The sequence below is a fragment of the Sinohyriopsis cumingii genome, chromosome 1, assembly GCF_028554795.1.
Source record: "Sinohyriopsis cumingii isolate HCF-2022 chromosome 1, ASM2855479v2, whole genome shotgun sequence".
NCBI lineage: Eukaryota > Metazoa > Mollusca > Bivalvia > Unionida > Unionidae > Sinohyriopsis > Sinohyriopsis cumingii.
Window position 1 is genome coordinate 47,439,977 of NC_142961.1, and position 22,455 is coordinate 47,462,431.

At 34.6% G+C, this 22,455-nt stretch overlaps 1 protein-coding gene across 2 annotated transcripts in view; it reads left to right on the forward strand.

Moving 5' to 3' along the window:
• The window catches only part of LOC149806807 (stimulated by retinoic acid gene 6 protein-like), an 88,656-nt gene extending 66,875 nt beyond the window's left edge, over nucleotides 1-21,781 (forward strand). Inside the window, exons 15-20 of one of the 2 annotated variants that reach the window (XR_016421068.1) lie at nucleotides 14,139-14,187; nucleotides 15,699-15,815; nucleotides 17,510-17,626; nucleotides 18,668-18,832; nucleotides 19,054-19,242; nucleotides 20,322-21,781. The gene's annotated coding sequence lies outside the window, so the exon portion shown is untranslated. The remainder of the gene's footprint in view (nucleotides 1-14,138; nucleotides 14,188-15,698; nucleotides 15,816-17,509; nucleotides 17,627-18,667; nucleotides 18,833-19,053; nucleotides 19,243-20,321) is intronic. The other variant, XR_016421073.1, reaches the window with a different exon arrangement.
• The last annotated feature ends 674 nt before the right edge of the window (nucleotides 21,782-22,455 follow it).

Consider the following 22,455-nt stretch of genomic DNA (forward strand, 5'->3'; position numbering starts at 1 on the left):
ACTCATACCTTGAATTCTCTGTCTGAGAAAAAGTTTGACATGAAAGAGAGCAGACGGCCTTTTAGACCCAGATCGTGCAGGTCATTTAGTATCCCGTACTTCCATGTCGTGTCATATGCCTTTTCTAAATCAAAGAAAACCGCTACTAAATGTTAGTTCGTGATAAATGCGTCGCAAATAAATGTTTCCAGTCTAACCAGATGATCGCTGGTGCTCCGGCCATATTGAAAGCAACTTTGGAAACGAGATATTAACTTGTTAGTTTTCAAGTACCATACAAGCCGTGAACTGATCATTCGTTTCATTGGTTTGAACACACATCTCGTCAGGGCAATGGGTCGATAGCTGTTAGGATCTGCGCTATCTCGACCTTTGTTTGGGAACTGGTATTACTGTTGAATCTTTCCAAATGTTTGATACATTATCAGTAATCCATAAATCATTGCAGATTTCCAGAAGAACTATTAATGATGGTTCTGGAAGGTGTTACCAAAACGGGTAATGCATTTCGTCAGGCGCAGTGGATGCATCATGGGTCTTATTCAGAGATTCAATCAGCTCAAACAGTGAAAACGGATGATTATAACTTTCTGCATTATTCAATGTGAATTTCAACCGTGTCATTTCTCTTTCAGTTTTTAATCTTCCGAAGTCTTCTGAATAATTAGACGATGAGGAAGTTTTAGAGAAAATATCAGCAAGTATATTAACTATAAGCTGTTTGGAATAACATTCGTGTTATTTAATTTCAGATGTCGGAAAAAACTGTGTTTTCCCTTTTCATTTATTTTGCGGATTGTGTCCGAAACTTTCTTTTTAGAGGAACGAGAATGTAAAGTTGAAAAAAATATTTTACATGTTGCTCTTTTACTTTCTTTAATCGTGCGGCGGCCTTAGAGCCGAACAATACGGTACTTAGTTAAATGTTCGGGCGTTGGACCATTACTTAATTTTTTTCAGGGCTTCTCGGCGTTGTCTAATGACCTCTATACATTATTTTTTGAACCATGGTTTTGGGGTTCTTTTACAGTTCGGTGAGGACATGGGAATGGATTCTTCTGCAATCTCTATTAAGACAGAAGTACAATAATGAAAAAGGTTAGTGTTGTTTAAAACGGTATCCCTGTTAAGCCTAGCTGTGCAAAGTATTTGAAAAAATTGGCCCAGTCGGCCTTCTATAAATTCCATTGTGGAACTGTTTCATCAATTGTAAAGTCGGTGTTCTTAAGAGAGAGTTGAAAGTGAACACTGCTGTGAAATTCATCAGCGACCTTCCATTTATAATCCAAAAGTAGCGAAGGAGAACAAATTGTCAAATCGATACACGTGTATGTACCCGTTCTTAGTTATAAATATGTTGGTGATTTTGTGTTATATAAACAAAAGTCGTGTCTAGAAATGATATCTTCAACCTGTTATCCCCTATGTAGTTTGATCTCCATACAATGTTATGGGCATTAAAATTCCCAAGTAGAACATATGGAGCGGGCAGTTGTTGAACAAGGTTGTCTAAGTCATTTGGTGCTAGGTTGGTGTTTGGTTGTATATAAACAGAGCATGTAGTGTGACGCTAACAGCAATGGCTTCTAAATTTGTGTTTAAGGGAATGACGCTGTGAGGAGCCCAATTGCTTACAACAACGAAAACTCCTCCTGAGGCCCTGTCACCAGTTTTGGAGTAGGTGTTAAAAAAGAAGTAGTTTTTAAGTGTGATGTTGTCTTTTAAAAAGGTTCATGTAGCCATAGTACTGCAGGATCATGTTCTTTTAAAAGCAGAAGGATGTCATTGTAGTTGGATTTACGTCATCGATAATTTCTTAATTATGGATCTTTTTAAATCGTAGCGGATGTAACTAGGTTAGATATTTCGCGAATTACTGTTTGGATTTATTTCTTTGGATGAAGAACGGGGTTAAAAATTTGGTTGTAGGTCTGGGGCCACCCTGAAGGCATGGAGCAGTTTCTTCTACATCCTTATCATCAAAGTCTCCAAACCTGTTATGCAGCTGTATAGAGTCATCAGATCCCTTCTGCTTCCTGTTTGTCTTGGACTTTTGTTTACTGTTTGGTGATTTTGTCTGTGGAGTGTTGTTGAATGTTGCTTGAGTCCATATTGATTTTTTCGGAGATTTGTAATGCTGAATGTTTGAGCTGGAAGGGAATGAAGGTGGGATTGTTTGGGTTTGGGCATCTTTCGTTGCTTTTGGGTTGTTTTTCACAGCAGTTGAGAAGGTCGGGCCGGGGAGGGAAGTTCTAGCTTGTACAAGCTTCCTGGCCTCTGAATAGGGGACGTTGGAGGTGTACTTAATTCTCTATATCTGTTTTTTTTCGGTTTCCAGGTGTCGCAATCATTTGAATTAGCATGGTGTTCATTTCCACAGTTAACGCAATGCGGAGTGGCTCTGCACTCGGATTCCCGATGAGAAGGATCTCTGCATCGGCCACATGCTTGGCTTTTCGAGCATCGGTCGTCATGATTGCCGTATTTTTGACATTTGAAGCATCGAAGTGGATTTTGTACATATATCTCAACCTTGCCTTGTAAGAATCCAAATTTAACAACTTTGGGTACTGTTGATTTGCTGAAGCTGAGTATAATGGTGTTGGCGTCCTTCGCTTCGATGACTTTATTGTCGCTGACTCTAGCCAAGTCACGACAACGAATGACGCCTTTTGATGTGTTAAGTGATGCGTTTGCAAAACAAGTTACTGATATGTCATGAAATGTCTTAATTTTTTGGATGTTCTCAGTATATGCTTTACGTTCGTACTCTACAAGCAGACCGCCTAATTTCAGTTTTCAATACTTTTGGCTTTGCTGACTACTCCAAGTATAGTCATTCAACTATAAATGACGTTAGTGCGGCAAAATGTTTAGCTTCATCTTTGGACTGGATGACCATGAAGCGAGGAAATCATTCCACGCCAAATGGCTCATTGTCAGAGTCTGAAATAGTTTTTGTCCTCTTGTGTTGACTTTTATTGATTTTCCATATTTTTTTTTATTTTTTTTTTGCTTTGTTATTTCTTCACCCGTGCTCGCCCACCTTCCACGGAGTCCAACAAGCGGACACTTTCCAAGTTCTAGGGATACACAGTTGGTATACTAAGTAGGAAAGATTACTTCTCTATCGACCCGATGAGCCACCGCCTTCTAGGAAGTCTTCTGCATTAGAAGTTACCTCTCACACAACTACTTCTTCAGTTCTGAGTTGGACTAACATACCTTTGATTAAACTTTTGAGGAGAATTTTGTTATAGGAAATACGGATAGAATTTGTTTAAAAAATTACTGGATCTACTAGTAATATCTTTTTCATTGTATACATTGTTACTGAATTGTGCATCATCTTTTTAATTTCTGATATAATTTCTATTTAAATCGTCTGGGACTATGTTATATTGTAAGTCCTATAATTTAGTAGTTAACATTATAGTAACAGTACATGTTTACTTCAGCGTAAGAATTCATTGAATGAAAGGCCGATCGCAAAGGTAAAATCAACAAAAATGACACTGGAGTATCAATGGGGTGTGCTTCAAAGTGCAATTGCCTCGTACAGAGTTATCACGCGTGCTCCAGTATTTGATTCGTTTAGTTTTTAAGCATATTTGATTTAATTAATATTTGATTTAATTTAATTGTTTGCAAGTTTTAAAATCTTTGTATTTTTAATTTCATTGTATGTCAAAATAGTGTAGTTTTGTTTACTATGAAGTTCCAGAAAATATTTTGACCTTGACTAATCATTTTTCAACAAGCTGACCTAGTTCCCGACTTTAATTCACAAATCAGTGAGAGAAGTAAACAATTTTTAAAAATCTTTTTAGAGTAGAATGATTGGTTCTTATCAACGTCGTAGTGGGACAACGTGCTTTTATGCGTAAACTATTCTCGAAGGTTCTGGAAAGTTGACAGGGAATTTATTTTGCGTTTCTAGTTACTGTATAATCATTATTTATAAACATATCTCGCAGCTGGGCTTCTAAATATTGGGACGTAAAGGTGCTTGTTTTGTTGTGTCAGTTTAGAGTTATTTTAATGTTTATTCGAATTATTTGGATTCCAAAGGAATATTTTTTTTCTCCTCATACAGAACTCTTTGATAAAGACATTTAATTAATTAAATCACCGGATTATTGTTTCTGAATAACACAGAACAGTATACATTACAATGCCACAAAGAATGCAGTATTCGTCATCGCCTTCCATTTTGGATTTTTCGTCAGTACTCGAACTTGAATTCATTAGAACATTTCATTATTAGGACTTCTAAAATTTAATTCGTTAACTATTTTTGGATTTGATTCTAAAAACCGTAAAAAGGTCTTCATTTTTACAATATAGTTTCAGGGCAATACATCGTTTGTTTAATTTGTCAAAACTTGTTGTTTTCACTCTTTCTTTTGTTACTGTTTATTCGAGCATAAAAACGTAATATTGCTCGTAACAGATATTTGAATTTTGGCTAAAATATTTCAGAAAGCTTTGTTTTTTGTAATTTGAATTCCCCTAGGTTTTTAAATCTTTAGTGAAATCGGTAAGCTTTTATGTCATTAAGAGTGGAAGCCTTTCTTTCAAGATGAATTAAGTCAACTTGCCAGAATATATGATTTTTTTTAGAGACAGGCTTCCTTAACGAAGCAAGAAATAAAAATAATTTTGGTTCAGTACTTGGTAGAAAATAATATTTTGGATAGAGGTACTTTGGTTTCGACCAGTAAGTCTGCATAAGACTCTGATATACAAGTGAAAAAAAATAGAATTAAATACAAGATGGGAGTGGAGCTGAGGAAGCTGGAACTTCGGAAAAAACAGGAGAAAAACAAATGCAGTTGCAATTGAAAAAAGACAAAGAACAAATGCAATTGGAAAAAGAGAAATAACAAATCCATCTAAAATTTGAAGAAAGGGATAAAGAAAGCCAAATGCAGTTACAAACAGAAAAAAATACAGTTACAGAAGGAACAAATGCATTTGCAGGTAGAGAAGGAGAAAGAACAAATACGAAAGGGAGAGAGAGAGAGAGAGATGCAACTGAAAATGCAAAGAGAGTTGGCAAATGGAAAACACTCCTCTACATTAGATGTTTTAAGAAATATCAAGTTAGTACCTCCATTTCTGGAAGAAGAAGTAGTGTTTTCCTTAGTTCGAAGTGGCCAAGAGAGTACTGGACTATGATGTAGTTAATTACGATATCTTGATGGGTTATGAGAGTTAGAATTGATTCCTCCGAATTTTAATTTTACCGGTTTTAGTAAATACTACTAAATTGTCTTTAGTCGCGCCTGGAACTCGCAAAATTATATCTGTCAACGGGATATTGTTTATCTTTAACCGTCTTTTCTGATACTGAAAAACAACAGCTTCATTTGCGTCAACATCAGCGAGACGCAAAAGATTAGCGAGCTCATCCCTGACCTCGTCAAGGGTAGCGTATTTGGATAAATCAATGTCACTCTGGGACCTCCCTTGAGCGGATCTGCCGTAAATATTTACCATTATAAACTAGTAACTTGTTTAAAACTACCACCTTTTTTATTCATGCACGACTTTATGCGGCGGCAGAATACAATCGGTGGTCCATGATGACATTGACACTTCGTTAAGTACAGCAAGTACTTCCGGGCAACATATATGTGGATCTGTTAATATCTGTGCTGGTAATGTTTAATACCAGATAGGAGTGCTATGCATTCTTCTGCTGCTGATATACTGTTAAAATTCTCTCGGTGATGCCAGTCCTTAGTAATCAAAATAAACAACTCACGTGGATCAGCCACATATGCAGCACAGTAAGTGCCAATGCCACTATTGGTAGGACCAGGACTTCAATCGAGATTAATGATACCGGTTTCTTGGATATTTGTTTGATGTGGTCATTGATCGCGAATAAAAACACCTCTGAAGTTTTTGATGTTTAATTTCTTAGCAGCATTAATTAAATCATAATTGGACATGGGAAGCTCGAAACGAAAAGCATTCAGCGAAGTGTTCCTGGCAGTCGTAGACCCCGCCCATTTTTTCGGAAGTCTTTAGTCCGTGTCCTGTAGCTTTTTTAATGCCATCTCAGCGGCAGTTACAACAGCACTAAGTGCAGCTGATTTTGCACCAGCTGGGGCTTCAGCAGCTATCAACGCTGGTATAGCTGCAAGAAGTGGAAATATACCACCCGTCTTTGCTGTACGCTTAATGGCACCCGCAGAAAGATCAAGTTTAACACCGGTCTTTGATTTTGTTATCGTCATTTAAGTGCCTGAGTTGACGTTTTGTCAGTGATAGTTTATTTGGCCTTGCTGATTGTACCTTTTTAATCTGAGCAGGATTAGAGTAACATTACCATTATAATATGACATTATAATATCATGGGCGATTTAATTACTGATCTGATTGGAATGCAAGCAATCTGATTATCTTTTTCACTGGTACATCAATGACTCTCATTCATCCACCAACGCCTTCAAGCAGTATTGTTTTATCTGACAGCATAAAATCGATTGCTCTGTAACCACAAGCTGGCACAGGATCAACAGTAGCTCGCACGTGTACGTTAACAGCTGACTGTCTAAATAAATTCAGATGCTCCAACGAGAAATAATAAATCGAATGTTGAGAAACCCCGCTGAGATATATGCAAACCAGAATCAACATTCTGATCACGTCCCATTACTTTTATCAAATATGATATGCCCTTGCAACGTCATTGTCGAAATTCAGTATTATGTCTTCGGAAGGCTCCTCAGCGAAATCTTTGACACCGTTAATCTATCAAATACCTTTGGGGTTGCTGTCTGATCGCTATACCTGATGGCACGCTGAATTCCACGAATATGTATCGTGGTTCTGCCTTCCCTGTTGTGATGCGATCTGCCAAGAAAACTGTCCTGCTCTGCCCGGAGCTGTGTCCGTGGTCATTGTCAATCACGACAGGGTTGATTTACCTCCTACGGTGACGACGATATAATCCACTTGCCGCCACCAGATTTGCAATTATATTCCGAGCTTCTTCACCGGCTAAGTCTTTCAACCGTTCATTTGCAACTAGAGGTATTATTTTATTAACATTTACTGGCATCACTTTGGTACTGGCTTCGATTTTCGTTGTATTAATCGTGCTAGTCTACCCTTGATTACTGAGAATGCTTTGATAACAAACATCACCAACAATGAAAATACCCTTATCACAAACAACGTTAATACCTTTCGTTTAGTTGCGTTGCAATCGGGATCACCTTTGGGGCTGAAGTTCTCAATAGACCCTGAAAAACACCACGAGTCCGTCTCCGTAGATAACTTTATATGTTGGTAATCGTGAATTTATCACCCTGACCATTACAGGTCCACGCTATGCCTAATGTATGATCATATTATTTTGCTGTCACTGATCTAATTGCATACCTGGGCATTGTCGAGATTATTCTCTGTCAAGATTAGTCACCGTATTGATCATCGGTGATTTCATCGACAAGTGCCCGATAAACATTAATGTCCATGAAACCATCTTTGAATAATCGTTGACAAATATCAGCTGTTTCATTGGTGATTTCTGGGGAATCATTGCCGGCTCGTCTTTCATCAATAAGAATTTCTAGTCTACCGACACCAGCAAAGACGTTGCTGGGGCTTGGTGAGGTAAGGCCGTTTCCGGTTTTCTTTTGTTCCAGAGGTGATCTCTTTTCTCGGGGGATCCTCACTCTACCTGAGGTTTTCTCTTCAGACGCTTCCCCTCTTTCAGGCTCTTCTTCCTCAATATGTGGCGATCCGAATTGTCGTACTACATCTCCCAGTAATGATGCAGACGGTGCTTCTTTGATTATTTTAACGAAATTCGCAAAGTCTGGCTGATGTTTTTCTGATTTTACTTACACCACGTAACGTTCAAAATGCAAACTGGATCAATTTCTCATCTAAAAGACTAGAGGTTTTTGGATCCAACGAAGTATCACGAACGAAATATCCTGTTGCAGCAACCGCTATGGGATTATTCAGAAGTTCTCTATAACCTTCTTGTTGACATGGGTCGGTGGTATTTTGGATCATGGCCTGGTCACTGGTGTTGGTGTGACAAGATTTCTCACCACACCGATATCGGCCTCAAGATTTGCAAGACTATTCACTAACTGCTGTGGCTGAGCAGCCATATCTTGAAGAATCTTCTTTTATAGTTCTTTTTGATATTTTCCCAGTGGATTTAGACGTTTGGTATAATATGGGAAGAATATCTTTGGTGGTCTCTGTAACTGATTTAAATAATTTTGCTGCATCTTCTGCAAATTCCATTCAAGATTCCCGACGCGCTTGGTGCTGTTGAAACACGGACGGGGAGATATTTCTTAATCGCATCTAGTCACCGTTGAGCTAATTTATATGTACGAGATTCCATACTTAGCGCAGAATTGCTTATTTGTATAGGTGTATCGATGATTTAATTACCTCAAGTGACCGAACCTTTTCCCCCTATCCCCTGGTGTGACTCTGTCAAGTCACACACAACAGCAGTGGTGGGGGGCGACTACCAACAGTGGATGTCTCAGGGTCATGAACGAGAACGTATACAGATTTGACACACAAATCAAGAGGAAAAATATGCGCTAACATGGTTAGAGGCCTCGCTTTAGTGTCTTTGACCTTGGTGTCATTTTCGTAGGAGGGGTTGATTTCAGAAATGGGACACACCTCAGAGTTGTAGGATTTGTACCTTCCCCCGCTGCATGATGCCCCAGTGCTAGAATTCACTATAAACTGCCACACTGCAGACATCGTAACAACATGAATAAACAATTGTTAAAGCTACATTAAAGACGTCACACACACACACACACACACAGAGAGAGATTATAATCTTTACCAAATATCTGTGTGTCAAAGACAAGACATGGGTTTCATTATCTGAAAGCGTTGTATACACAGTTCTCAACGTTACACTTTTTCATTTTGCTCATTTATCTGACACTAGTGTATTTACTATCATGAAATGTAATGTATGTAGGAGGGTATATCATAATAGTGATTGAAAGTCAATCTATAATTTATATTCACAGTAAGACGGGAAAAGGGAAACACTTCATCTCAGATAGTGTCAACTTGATTTGTTTAAAATTATGTATCATGACTGCGAATGTTGCAAAACTCGTCAACAGGTGAACATATATGTACAAATAGTCGAGCAGAGGCCAAACAACTGTATTGAATAGAATTTATTGCCTTTCTTTAATTCGTTTCTTATGTACATAAATATCATAATGTTGTCAATATTAATGCGAAATTGAATAATAAAAACACTTTAGATTAATCATAGTCATTCATTTTAACTGGCAGCATGTGCTGGTCCACGTATGTGTGAAACGAAATAGCTTTTCGTATTGCCCAAATAACTTGAAAACAAGTTTCCAAAGACGGTACAAGGTACAACTAAAGATAGGGAAAGATACTTACCTGACGAATAAATGGAAAAAAACATACCAACTCAAAAAAAGAAGCTCTATTATTCTAGAACTTCAGTACTTTGATTTGTGTTGTTTCTGTGATACAGTATCATATACATATATATATATATATATATATATATATATATATATATATATATATATATATATATATATATATATATATATATATATATAATAAATGTGATGATTTTACCATTCGTGCTTCAACATCTAACACCTTCAAGTTGTATTATATTGTGATCCGTTTGAGCTGAATTTTCTTTTCCTCAAATTATTGAATTCAAGTGATTATATTCTCTGGAAATACAAAAGTGCTCTGATCAAATTCTTGGATAGATACAGTCACTGGAATTTATAATCTATTCAAACCTGGAAATATATTGCTATGATTCAACAATCACGTCAGCACTCAATAAGCTATAATATGCACGTCATCGCTTTCAGTTTTGGATCTCTTAGGGACTTGTACTGAGTTTATTCAGGACTTTTTATTATTAAGACTTGTGTCTGTAATTCTTGGGTTATTTGGGGTTTAATTCGCAATACCGTAAGTTGTTTTTCTTCATTTTCATTTTATATTCTTGGGAAATAAATATATTTGTTAAATTTTACAAAACTTGTTGTCTTTCACTCTTTTTTGTTACTTATTTGAAGAGCATATACTCGTAAAAGCTGCCTCAGACAAAATCGTATTTACTAATTTATTGTCTATGATGTTCAAGAGGCAGTAACTATAATTTGAAAATGTATGCATGTTATTCCTATACTATACTTTTGTTCTCTCAAATTTTCCTAAGGGCTAATCGTGTGAAAAATACATAATAAAGTAGGTTTTGAAAACAACTTGGAGATCAATTTCCTGTCTGTTTTGCCATTATTAATTTCTGTTACACTATTGCTTGCAGATTTGCAGGGGAAAATAAGCGTATAGCATATGGGACAATTATCTCTTTCACATATATCATATTGCATGTACGGATATGTACTTATTTATTGGCTACTCCAGGCCCTAACAACTGGTCGAGTACAATTTCAAAATGAAAGATCATGTAGATTTTTGTATAGTATCAGACTGACTCAACCACAAGTGAGCATGTGCATAAAATTGGCGAAAAAATCATAATTACCAAACAGTTTGTATTTGACCCAGTTAATAACTTTTTAAAATATTGTTATAATGTTTTATGCAAAACAAAAGAACAAAAAATCAATGTAAGCAAGCATTTCCATTATTGCACTGTTACCTTTGTAACTATCTTCTACTTTTGAATATACCAGCAAGCCAATTGGTTCTTCATATTGGTTCTTTTTGTTTTGGCAGTGTGTGTGTGTGCGTGTGTGTGTGTGTGTGTGTGTGTGTGTGTGTGTGTGTGTGTGTGTGTGTTAATTGTTAGTCGTGTTCCTGTTGTCAGTCCTGTTCTCTCAAACGGTGCATATTATCAGGTCAATCCATTATTTCGTAGTTGTTTGGACCATAATGGCGAAAATACTTACTGTGCGGACGCAAAAATGTGTCAGCAGAGAAGCTGTGGATATATTTTAATTTTTTGCCAAATCTAACAAAATCCAAAATAATTCCAGTCTGCTTCTATATTCAAAATTAATTCCTTTTATCGTTCAAGTAATGCAGTTTCATACTTTCCATTTTAGTAAATGGTTCTGTAAGAGGACATCATTTGCAGACAATAATTATCTATATAACCACTAAAAGATTTTGATGTAAATACTATAAGTTTATGCTAAAGTACAGGAAAGAATGTTCTAACAAGTGTATGAGGTTACGCCCTTCAAATACAAATCTATTGCATTCCTTTTTAATTGAAAATTAAACTCCTATATTTACAAATTGAACCCTTCATCTGCGAAAGCAGTTTAGAAGTAACAAAGAATCCACTGAAGACATTACAAAGGAATTTTGTTAACATTATTAGTTTGTCAACGCAATAATACCTAGCGACTAAAACAAATTCTCAACTAGATGTAAAAACATCGACAAATACTAATATTTTTCTAACTTTTTTCAATAACTAAAACCAAAATTAAATTCTCTGCTTAGATGACACAAACTAGTAACTTAATTTGAACGGTTCAAACTCTGAACTGCGACCAAATCCAAGTAAGGATTTTCATTCATTTCACTTAATTTGGACTCTTGTCAAGAATTCAAAACGATTTTAATATCGGTTGTAAAATGCGTACCAATGTTGATGATAAAAATAGTTTCAAATGTTGCTTAAGAAAGAACATCTTGAATAATCAGGTGCAATTAAGACTCATCAGCGAACCAAACGCCAAACAGAAAAAAAAAACAATTCTAAGAGCGTCTACTTCTGGTTCATAGTATTTTCACATAGCTATCGATTTTGGTTTTTTGATGTTTTTTTGTTGTTTGTTTTTTTCTTCAGACGGCACATGCTGATGTTGTACAAAGGAGAAAGACAATTTCTCCCTAAGTGAGCAAATAAACAGAAGGCAGAACAACATTTAATCAGTAAAAATGTTAATGATTTTAACCAATTTTTGTAGAAACATTTAACATATAATCTCAAAGAATTATTTTGCTATCGTTTCCATTCAGTCAAGACTTTCATAGACTCTTATCATATTCTGCAGGACAATTGGTAAATACCATTTCATACTTTATGCACCAAGTTAAGCGATCAAATCCTTTTGTCGTGTGCATCGGTGTTGTAGAGTAACGTTTAATTTGCATGTTCTTTTGTGGGGTGCAGAAGGGGTCTGGAACTATTCTTCTCCAGTTGGAATATTCCTGTCCTTCCGGCCGTAAAACTTCCGACAGAACATAATTACAAACTAAGAAAGCTCTGGTCCAAGATGTTCATGAACTAATAAGAATTTCATAAGTCTTGGAATATTTAATTTTGGGTACTTTTGATTTTCTGCCACAATCGGAAGGACATAGAGAAACGTGTTCTCGTCTATTCATTTTTTGACATTTGAGGATTTAGTATCGACCTTGGTACAAGGTGTGGCCTTTTGATTTACGGTTTTTGTTTTGGGTCAAAGAACAAACACACATGGATATATATATATATATATATATATATATATATATATATATATATATATATATATATATATATATGTATGTATGTATGTATGTATGTATGTATGTATGTATGTATATATATATATATATATATATATATATATATATATATATATATATATATATATATATATATATATATATATATATATATATATATAATTCTTTTGCATGTCATGTTTGGATTTGTCCCACTTAAGCATAACAAAATTATGTTGACCTTTGTTTTAGTTACTGTATAAGCAATGCAATGACCCTTTTTAAAAAAAATGCTGGAAATTTTGAAGGAAATAAATAAACTAATTAATGACTATTAATGTAGAGTCAAGTTCTCTTGAGCCATTGCTGGAATTAATCCATATTTTATTTCATCAATGTGTAGCCACAAATTGAAACTATTGTTCATTGCTGAATATCATTCGATGACGGAATCCATGTCAGCTGTGCCGGTCTGGTCACCAAACCTGTGGGTATGGACCATCCACCACCGAACAGACGAAAAATTACCTGTTGCAACTTATCTCGAGAAGAAAAAAACTCAGACGAAAAGGCCATCTCGTGCGAGCTCCGAGAATCCGTGGGCAGAGTCAAGCTGTTGAGTTTGAGATTCAGTTCTTGACAGATATTATATTTTAATGGAAATAGCTTAGAGAGAAAGAAGAAACATTTGGTTAACTGTTTCACAAACGTGACACATTTCGTTTAATTCTTAGCGCGTCACAAATTTAGTCCTAGACGGAAGCTACATCACTAATGCGCAATTCTATATCCAACAACATTTAAAAGAAGATTAGTATTACAAATTATACTTCAAAGACAAACTGTCCTTCAAAAACAGCAGAGCATTTGACACATTCAAAATCATTTTCCAACATTCGATCTCCTATGAAAATTCCCATGTGGTATCACATAATTGCCTCAAATTAGGTTCGACGAGCAATATAAATCGATTTCGATGAGAATGTCTACTATATTACCATATAAAGTGTCTGAATTCTGCTACTGAGCATTCCATATGGTTGATATTCATATCAAACGACGAATACTAGATGCAGAACTTGAGATTTACTGTAATGAATCTGAGACCTGATATTTGAATTATTTGATTTGAAACATTAGACATAAACAACTTGTATGTAGAGTCGTAGTTACGTTTCAAAACATTCGTTCATTAAAAGTTTTAACAGAGTAAAAACAGATGTGGTTCGATACATTTCTGTCCGTGGGGAGACCGTCATGTTACCAAGTTCTTCTCTAAGGAGACATAGGCTTATTTGCTGCTCTAAGTCGACGTTTAAATCACGATTGTCGTAGTTTGAGGTCAATGTTATATGTCCCGCTCACCGACACCATTGATCGATACCAGTAGTAATTGATTGGAACAATGGCCGCAAAAATGTAACATTTTTGTACGTGAAGGTAGATTGCGATTGAACTTTGATGAAACAAATGTTGCACGATGCAACCAAGATGACACACAACCTGCCAACAACTAATGTTAAATACATTCCTGGTCAAAGCAGTCAAGCACAAACCTTGCTTGAAATAAATACCTTTGGTCAAACTGTTAAAACACACCTCCCATGGTGGTTTATACCCAATTTACCTTTATTTTACAGGTCCGAAGTACGCAGTACATGGGAAACTAAATCATGGGAATGCTTTCTGGTACGTAAATCTAAACAACAACACCATTAACATCAAAAAAAAATCTTAAGAATCTTCAGATACATACAATATATTCTTGTAATTACAGAGATGCAAACAATCGTAACTGTTTTCATGTTTTCGCTGTTTTTACTTGAGATTGATCAGTACTTTTGACTTCTTTAACACCCTGTTTATAGGAATTTATCATTGATTTTCATCTCATTCTTCCAACAATTTTTCTTTAACTTTAATGCTAGTGACATTACTAATGTTCGCAATTTGCGCTAGCGTTGTCATTTCTGAGGCTGGTGCGAGTTAAATAGTTTAATACATTTCCTTATTATAATTTAGAATATGCTTTGAAAGAACTCTACTAATATTTAATACACGTCTCATAGTTCAATTTTATTACTAGTGACGTTACCAATACTAGTGACATTACCAATGTTCGCAATTTGCGCTAGCGTTGTCATTTTTTTTTTCTGAGGCTGGTGCGAGTCAAAAACAGTTTGATAGATTTCCTTATTATAATTTAGAATATGCTTTGAAAGATCTCTACTAATATTTAATGCATGTCTCATAGTTCAAGTTCATGGTAACAGTGCGCCTCTAATTGGAGTGACAAGCGATGAACGTTTTGTACGTTAGCACTTTGCACTATTCTAGGAGATTTTGCTTACAAACTTGCGGTTGATTCTGAAGACAATAGGAATAATGCCAATTTGGTGAGTGTATACTCGCTTTAAATATAACGTTATTAATATACAGTATTGTGTATAATGTCTGATATCTTGGGCAGACTGTTTTGTTATTACGTCGTCGCCTCTGAAATATGCCAGAACGTGAAGATCAACTGAAATATTAAACGAATTTGATACTATATCTCGAGCGGAATATGCAGAATAAACATAATCCCATTTTGTACTATTGCGTTTCGATCTGAGTCAAAAACTTCAAATTAATTGAATGTTAAAATGCAATCTTCATTAATAACTTTTCAAAGACGCTAATTGTTGCTCTTGCTGTGCTTTTTAATAAAAATAGTTTCTATAGCAAACACTTACTCCTTGAGTACAAAAAATATTGTTTGACGATAACCAGTGTGGGTAACTACTTGTATTGTTCATATTTCTGCTATTTTCAATTTATGGAATAAAACCTTCTTGATAATAACATTTATATGCCTCAGAATATTACATCATAATAATTACATTAAAAAAACTAGGAGGAACTAACGTATCTTAGCTTGGGGTTGTGCAATAACACGATTATCATTACTTGCAGATTTGAAATAACGAACGTGACATACCTTAGGGTAATGTAATAAACATAATCTCAAACTCGGGTTTATTAGCATGCAATGATATGAACTATGCTGAATGAGACTAATATGATGACAAATTCGCGCATTTTTCAACTATTTACATAACTGTATCTCTCCTGTCTCAGATTATGTACTTTTGAAATCACTGTTTCTCTTTTATCAGATGCCTTTAGCATTATTTATATTTTTAATTTTTCTTTTTCAGGCATAATCATTTGCTTCACGAGCATATTTTGTCCGCTCTCTCTGTTGTGTATAGTCTTCAGACTGTAGAAGTATGGGACCAAATTCCGCAGTTATTGGAGCAGTTTCAAATATTAGTGTGAGCATCGTTTTAAGCAAACCAAGCAAATGCACTGAAAACACCTCTGTCGTCTACAGATAATTTGTGTCCTAATTAAAATCTAACATACACATATAACAAGTAATCCAACCGCTCTTTATGCCATAAAATAGTCTTGCAAATATTATAATGATTACATATTCTGGACCAAATGTATTTCTGGAGATATTTCAGTAACATAAACTGTTGGTCAGATCAAAATCATGTCGAAAAAAGCCTATGTTATCCAAATTTAGAGAGATAATGCGTATATTACACGTGGAACTATCATCGCGACATACAAATATACACAACAAAGAAGATCTATAAGCAAAAAATCTAAAGGTACGTACAGTAACATATTTCGCACGTAACAAATCAGTAATAAACAAAGAGAAAAGACCTAAAAGAATTACGCAGAAAACCTTTAATACTTGAAAGTAATAAACTTTGTTAAAACTAATTGTTGATGATTACTAGATGCATGTATAGCTGAATTAACATCTACTGGATTTGTCATTGCTTTGAGTGAATAACTACATAATTATGAATTTTGTTTCGCTGATAGAAGACATATACAGTTCTACTAGTTTCTCTAAAGGGGCTAGATGAGATATTTATTATTTATCTTATTCCTTCTTATCAATATTCCTGTGGCATCCATCTTTCAATTCCTTTTCTTATAATATATTATGCTACCAAACATTTAAATTTATTTAATTAAATTGAAGAAGTTAAATATTAAATTAGAAACAAATGAGTTACATTGTGCAATTGTTACGTGAATTAGGCTTATGAGTAGGTTTAATTTTATACATCCTTATGATTTAATCACTAGTGTCATAATATAAACTAAATTTTAAAAAGAATGTAATTGGATATTGTCAAAAAGGAGTTTGTCTTTATAACTTAATAAATTAAAAATTATATAATTAATGTAAATATCATGAAGAAGAAAATGAAAGTACGAAATATTGTCATATTATATGGATGTTTCTGAATTTGCCTTGATTAAAATGCTAACAAAAATTATGTAAATGTAAGAAACTTGGTAAAGAAAAACAGCGAAACAAACCTGTTTCTGTTTTTATAATAGAAACTACTAAATGTGATAAAAGGAAGAGGAGAGGTTAAAAATAGGTTTCAACAGAAGAAAACGTATAACCTCTAATACATTTGTTCAAGATATGTGATTACTATACTATTCCATGGATAGCACAGCTCTGAAAATAAGAATAAAATTCATTTAAATAACACAATACTAGAATCTGAAGATGAGTGACTTAGCTTACATTACTGTTTATCGTCTCGGTGGTCAATTTGATCTTTCAATCTTGAAAAAAACAACTGTTTTCATTATTATTTTAGGATTTTCATTATTCAGTTTAAATGATTATGATATTATAAGGTCTGCGAGACATGTTATTGTTTCTAATGAAATCCTTCTAATGTTTTGTACCGCTATGAATAACATTTCTCGCATTGCAAAAATTTGCAGCTTTCATTTATTTATTTTTATTTTGTCAAGTACATTTATTTTGCCTTCTTAGGAAGTACCCATTGATTGTTATTTTCGTTTCACTTTTATGTAGTCCCTAATAAAATTTGTTAGTTTTGTTTTGTTTTTGTTGGCATACCTTAAAGACTGTACCAAATAAATTATTTCTTACCTGTGTTATACATTCCTTATTTAGGTACCCAATCAGCATTTTCATCATCTTCCGCTTGCAAATCTTCATCGTGGGAAAGTTTTTATTACAAGCGAGATTAAACACGAGTGACCAACAGAGACCGCTTGCCATCGATAACAGGTGTATTATATTTTCTTTCTTTTTTTGTTTGTTTCGTTTTGTTTCGTTTATTTGTTTTTCTTAAGGGTGGGTGTATAGACCCACCATAAAGCAGAGTGTATTATGTTATCACGATCTTTGTTTGCCACCTAAGAATTCTGTAACTTAAGGGAAGATAAAATAGTCAAAGCTGACCTGCTGTTACATTTTGGGAATGATGGAATCCATAAAAAAATTCAATTAATTTGCTTTTTCTATGTATTTGGAATGTAAGCTCCACCACCAGTATTGGGGTATCAATCCCCATGTGGAATTAATCTCAGATATAAGTTGGTATTGTGCAGCTCGCGTATATGAAGATATATTTCGTTTATGCATACCTCTTAAATGTGACCAAAATGCATACCCTCCTAGTGTCTACGTACAGAAGAACACGTTCTTATATATTGTATCGACTTCCATCTTGTGAGACAGACGGTATATGAGGGTGAACTCAGTTTGTGAAGCTTTTCGATGAAGCACCGCCAGAAAACACTCTTGGTCTCTACAAAAAGCAAACTAAATGGTATCTTTGAAATACATCTTTTCATGTTTTGATCAAGCAAGCAGCATTTTGTTTACAAGTAGACTTTAATCTTTTCTAAAAGTTAATATTTTTATACATATTATAATTAAAGAGTTAAAAGTCTGTTAAAATATTTAAAATCAATAGCTAACTCGGAGTTTTTCTACTTCCTTAGCGTTTTCCTTATTCTAAAGACAGTGACGATACATTTCGGTTAGTGATTACAGTACATTAAGAGAATTCTGGCAGTTTTGTTAAACGATCGGAGTCCTTTATGACGTCGATACGTTGCAATCAAATAGCCACACAACTTTGATCTTTATCATTCTCATATAATCTTCAATTCCTCGTACATGAAGTGTATCCTCCATTTTCTGTGTGCAGAGTGTATCGAAAGTAACGCATTAAGAAAACTAGTTTTTCTTTAATGTTTTAAAAATGCACACTTTGGAAGCGAACATCATCATTAATGTCCTTTGTTTTCTCCTCACATTTAGAAAAGCCCACAATTTATTCAAGTTCTTCATGCTGTTTGTCAATCTGGGTATTGGCCTTATTGTCTTTCTAAGACGCCTATTCAGCTACATATTTATAGGAATTTTCCTTGTGCCAAGGATGGATAGATGCATGTTTCCTAAAGGGGTTTAAAAGTGGGGATAAATGTAAGTACAACCGCAAAATATCTCACATTATAGCTGTTCCTTAACATATGCATATACGACTGTATATATTTATGTACGCATGTATTAAACTGAAATAGTGTGAACTAAACGTCAATTATGCACTTTCTGTCTGTTGTTTTACAATCAGTATTTATACTCTCAAAATAACCTAATTTGACTTTCGACCTAATTACAAAATACTTGTTCTTTTTTTTAATCAGGTCGTACGAATTATGTCGGCATGTTAATGGTGGATTTCACTCACAATAACCCCATCATGAGGGTGTTTTGCTCTGTTCTTCTGAAGACCGATGTAAGGGAAAATAATCAACGAAGCAATGAGCACACAATCGTCCAAAACGCCACTTACGGTGAAATTGGAGAGCTGGATTTTCCACGACAATATCAAGGTATGCATTATATAAAGATACATATATTTCTTTTTGTATCTAAATGAAAGATCTTGTATATATTTCGCGACAATTCGTACGTGTCCTGTTCATTTCACAAAATGTTTTGGATAGAAAGATCACATATTTTGAGTGTTCGCGTGATACCAGTACAATTTTTATCCCATGTACGTCCATCACCTAAGGAATGCTCACGACCACCACCACAAACATTGATGCTCTTGGTGTTGTTCTCTTTACCTACATCATTCAGACGATTGGTCCACAATTTTATAAAGACTTCATTGTATGTCACCCTAAGTTCCCATTCTAAACATATATCCCTCCCATACACCACAAAATACTACCAACATAATAAGAGAGCAAGTTTTTAAAAAAATGAGAACATATGCGTAACATTCGAAACACGATGGATGCTTATTTCACTTCCATCATTGTCAGTCATATTTCTATCCACTGGTATACTGCATTTTTTGAATATTATCACTCGTCTAAATAGAACAGAAACACTCTGTTACCTTCCAATGAAATGTATCACAGAAAAACACACATTATTAAGTATTAGTATGCACGTCAGGTCCTTTGTTCATTACAAAATAGTACCCATGCAGAGCTACAACAGTGGATTATAATGTATAAAAATGAATATTATAGTATGGCTTTAAAATCTACATCTTTTCTGTTTCACCGTTTATAAGTGGTACATAATATCAAAGCTGTAATGGTTTTGACAATCATGTCGAAAATTGGTAGAAGTTATGCTTTTTAGACTCTTTCCAGTTACAAGCAGGCAGTATCACCTTTAAAGAATCTGTATTCAGTTAAATCGCAGAACATGTCATGAAAACTCTGTCTAAAATGAACTTTCATCGAAGCGAATCGCTTTGGATCATGATCTGAGTGTTCAATGGTAACTACTTGTCGCAATGGTTGATAGATTAAGTTAAACACCTGATTAGTCACGTACACGTTGAACAGCCAACTGAAGGTAAAACGCTAAACTAAACGGATCTTGTGTTACAATTAGATATTATGTTGACATGAACGATTATTATAAATCATCGTTTCGTTTATATCAGGCAACTCAAAGGCAAGGACCAAATGGCTGGTTGCGTATACCTTGATGAAAAATCCCTCCATAGTGGGAATGAGGAAGAACTCGCTGCCAGGTATAGTTCTAATGGAGGCATATAACGTAGATGCAGGCGTCATTAACACAGTTCAACGAAGTATCGCGTCCACGCTGTTTATTCATATTGGAATGATTGTGGGTTTGCTGACAATTGCATTCATATATAATGGCTTCAAAGCCATGCTAAACATTAAGTAATTTTGAAGGGCGAAGCCACAAATATAAACCTGAGAAGTGTTATAATCCGTCATATCGACCAACGGATGATACTCCTGAACCATCAATGTAAGTTTGTAACCTTTTAAGAAATAATTATAAATTGAAGAAATGCGTATGCACAAACAGGTTGTGGATTTTACGTCATGGTATATAATTCAATTGCAATTTACTGCAATGGCTATTGGTCCAAGACTTTATACATCATCTAATTTACTGACAATGGTTATTGATACAAGACTATATACATCATATAATTTACTGACAATGGCTATTGATCCAAGGCAATATCCATCATCTAATTCACTGACAATGGCTATTGATCCAAACTTTATGCATCATAATATTTACTGACAACGGCTATGGATCAAAGACTTTGTACATCATAAAATTTACCGACAATGGTAAGTGATTCAAGACTTTATACATCATATAATTTACTGACAATGGTAAATGATACAAGACTTTATACATCATATAATTTACTGATAATGGTAAATGATTCAACATTATATACATCATAAACCTTACTGACTAATCCAGCAATGCATATATCATATATTTTACTGATAATAGCTAAAGGTCAAACTCTCCCAATACAGCAGTTTTCATGGATTATTCTGGGATATATACCGTAATGTTGGTAAAATCATGATCAAATAATAAAAATACCATGTCGAAATATGTACGCTGGCATCTTGCAGCTATTTTCTTCAACAGTCTCACAATTTTGTGTCCATTACTTATTATTGTAAGATGTTATCTTTCCATACTTGTATTGGTTTATGTATTGTTTCTGAATCGTAATATGCAACAAACTGGAATTTAGTTGAGTACGATAATGTATTGTTCTTAATTGATGGTTGGCATCTCTTGTGGCAGTCTTTTCATTCACTGTTCGTTGCTGTTGCATAGCATCTTGCGATCATTTAAATTTTGATGCATATAGGTTCAGATACTTTCTACATTAATTTTAGTTATTTTTTTCTTAATCTGTGACTATATTAATTCTCTGACAAATCTTTTGTTGCCATAAAAATATCAACCTTTTTCAGAAAATCAACTTGAAACTGTTTTTCTGGGATTCTACAATTATCATTCTGTAACATTTATGAATATATTTAATTCCATTTTGAATTCGCAACAATATCCGGGTTAAGTGGAAACCTATTAAACATAGTACTAACATATTTTAAGATTATATTTTGATGTCTTTTCAAAATCCTTGCCATGTGTATTTGACAGAAGTGTGGATAAGAGTCAAATTTTCTCACCCATTCGACAGAAAAATCTAGCTGTTTTCCTAACCTTACTTTTCTTATCTCAGTCTAGTGATATCAAACCAGTCGCCTCAGTCACCGTGTCCACGCGCTCAGAACTACTTTTAAAAAGAGAAACCACTGATGTCTTCTGCTGTTCCTGACGTAAAATCAAACAACAACAACAAATATATAACAAAAACATAGTAACTCAAGGTCAATCCATCATCGGGAACACACTATACAAAACATTTCGAGAGAGACAAAGACACACACGCATTCGACGTCGAGCTTTTTGGTATTATGCTAGTTCGTTCCACACAGCATGGTAAATTATCATATATGCAGGCCTAGCTCAGTACATTTTCAGGTCAGCGTCATTAAATGTAGCTAAATATACTTAACTAGTTTTAAATACTTCGTGTGAAACAATGTAATGTTAGCTACATTTAATTACGCTGACCTGAAAATTGACTGTGCTACAGGCAGGATAAAATTTTCAATGCTGTGTGAAATGAACTATGACAGAAAACACTGATCTATCTATACACACAGACTATAGACCTATGCACTCCATAGCCTCCCAACTATCTTAACAATTACGGA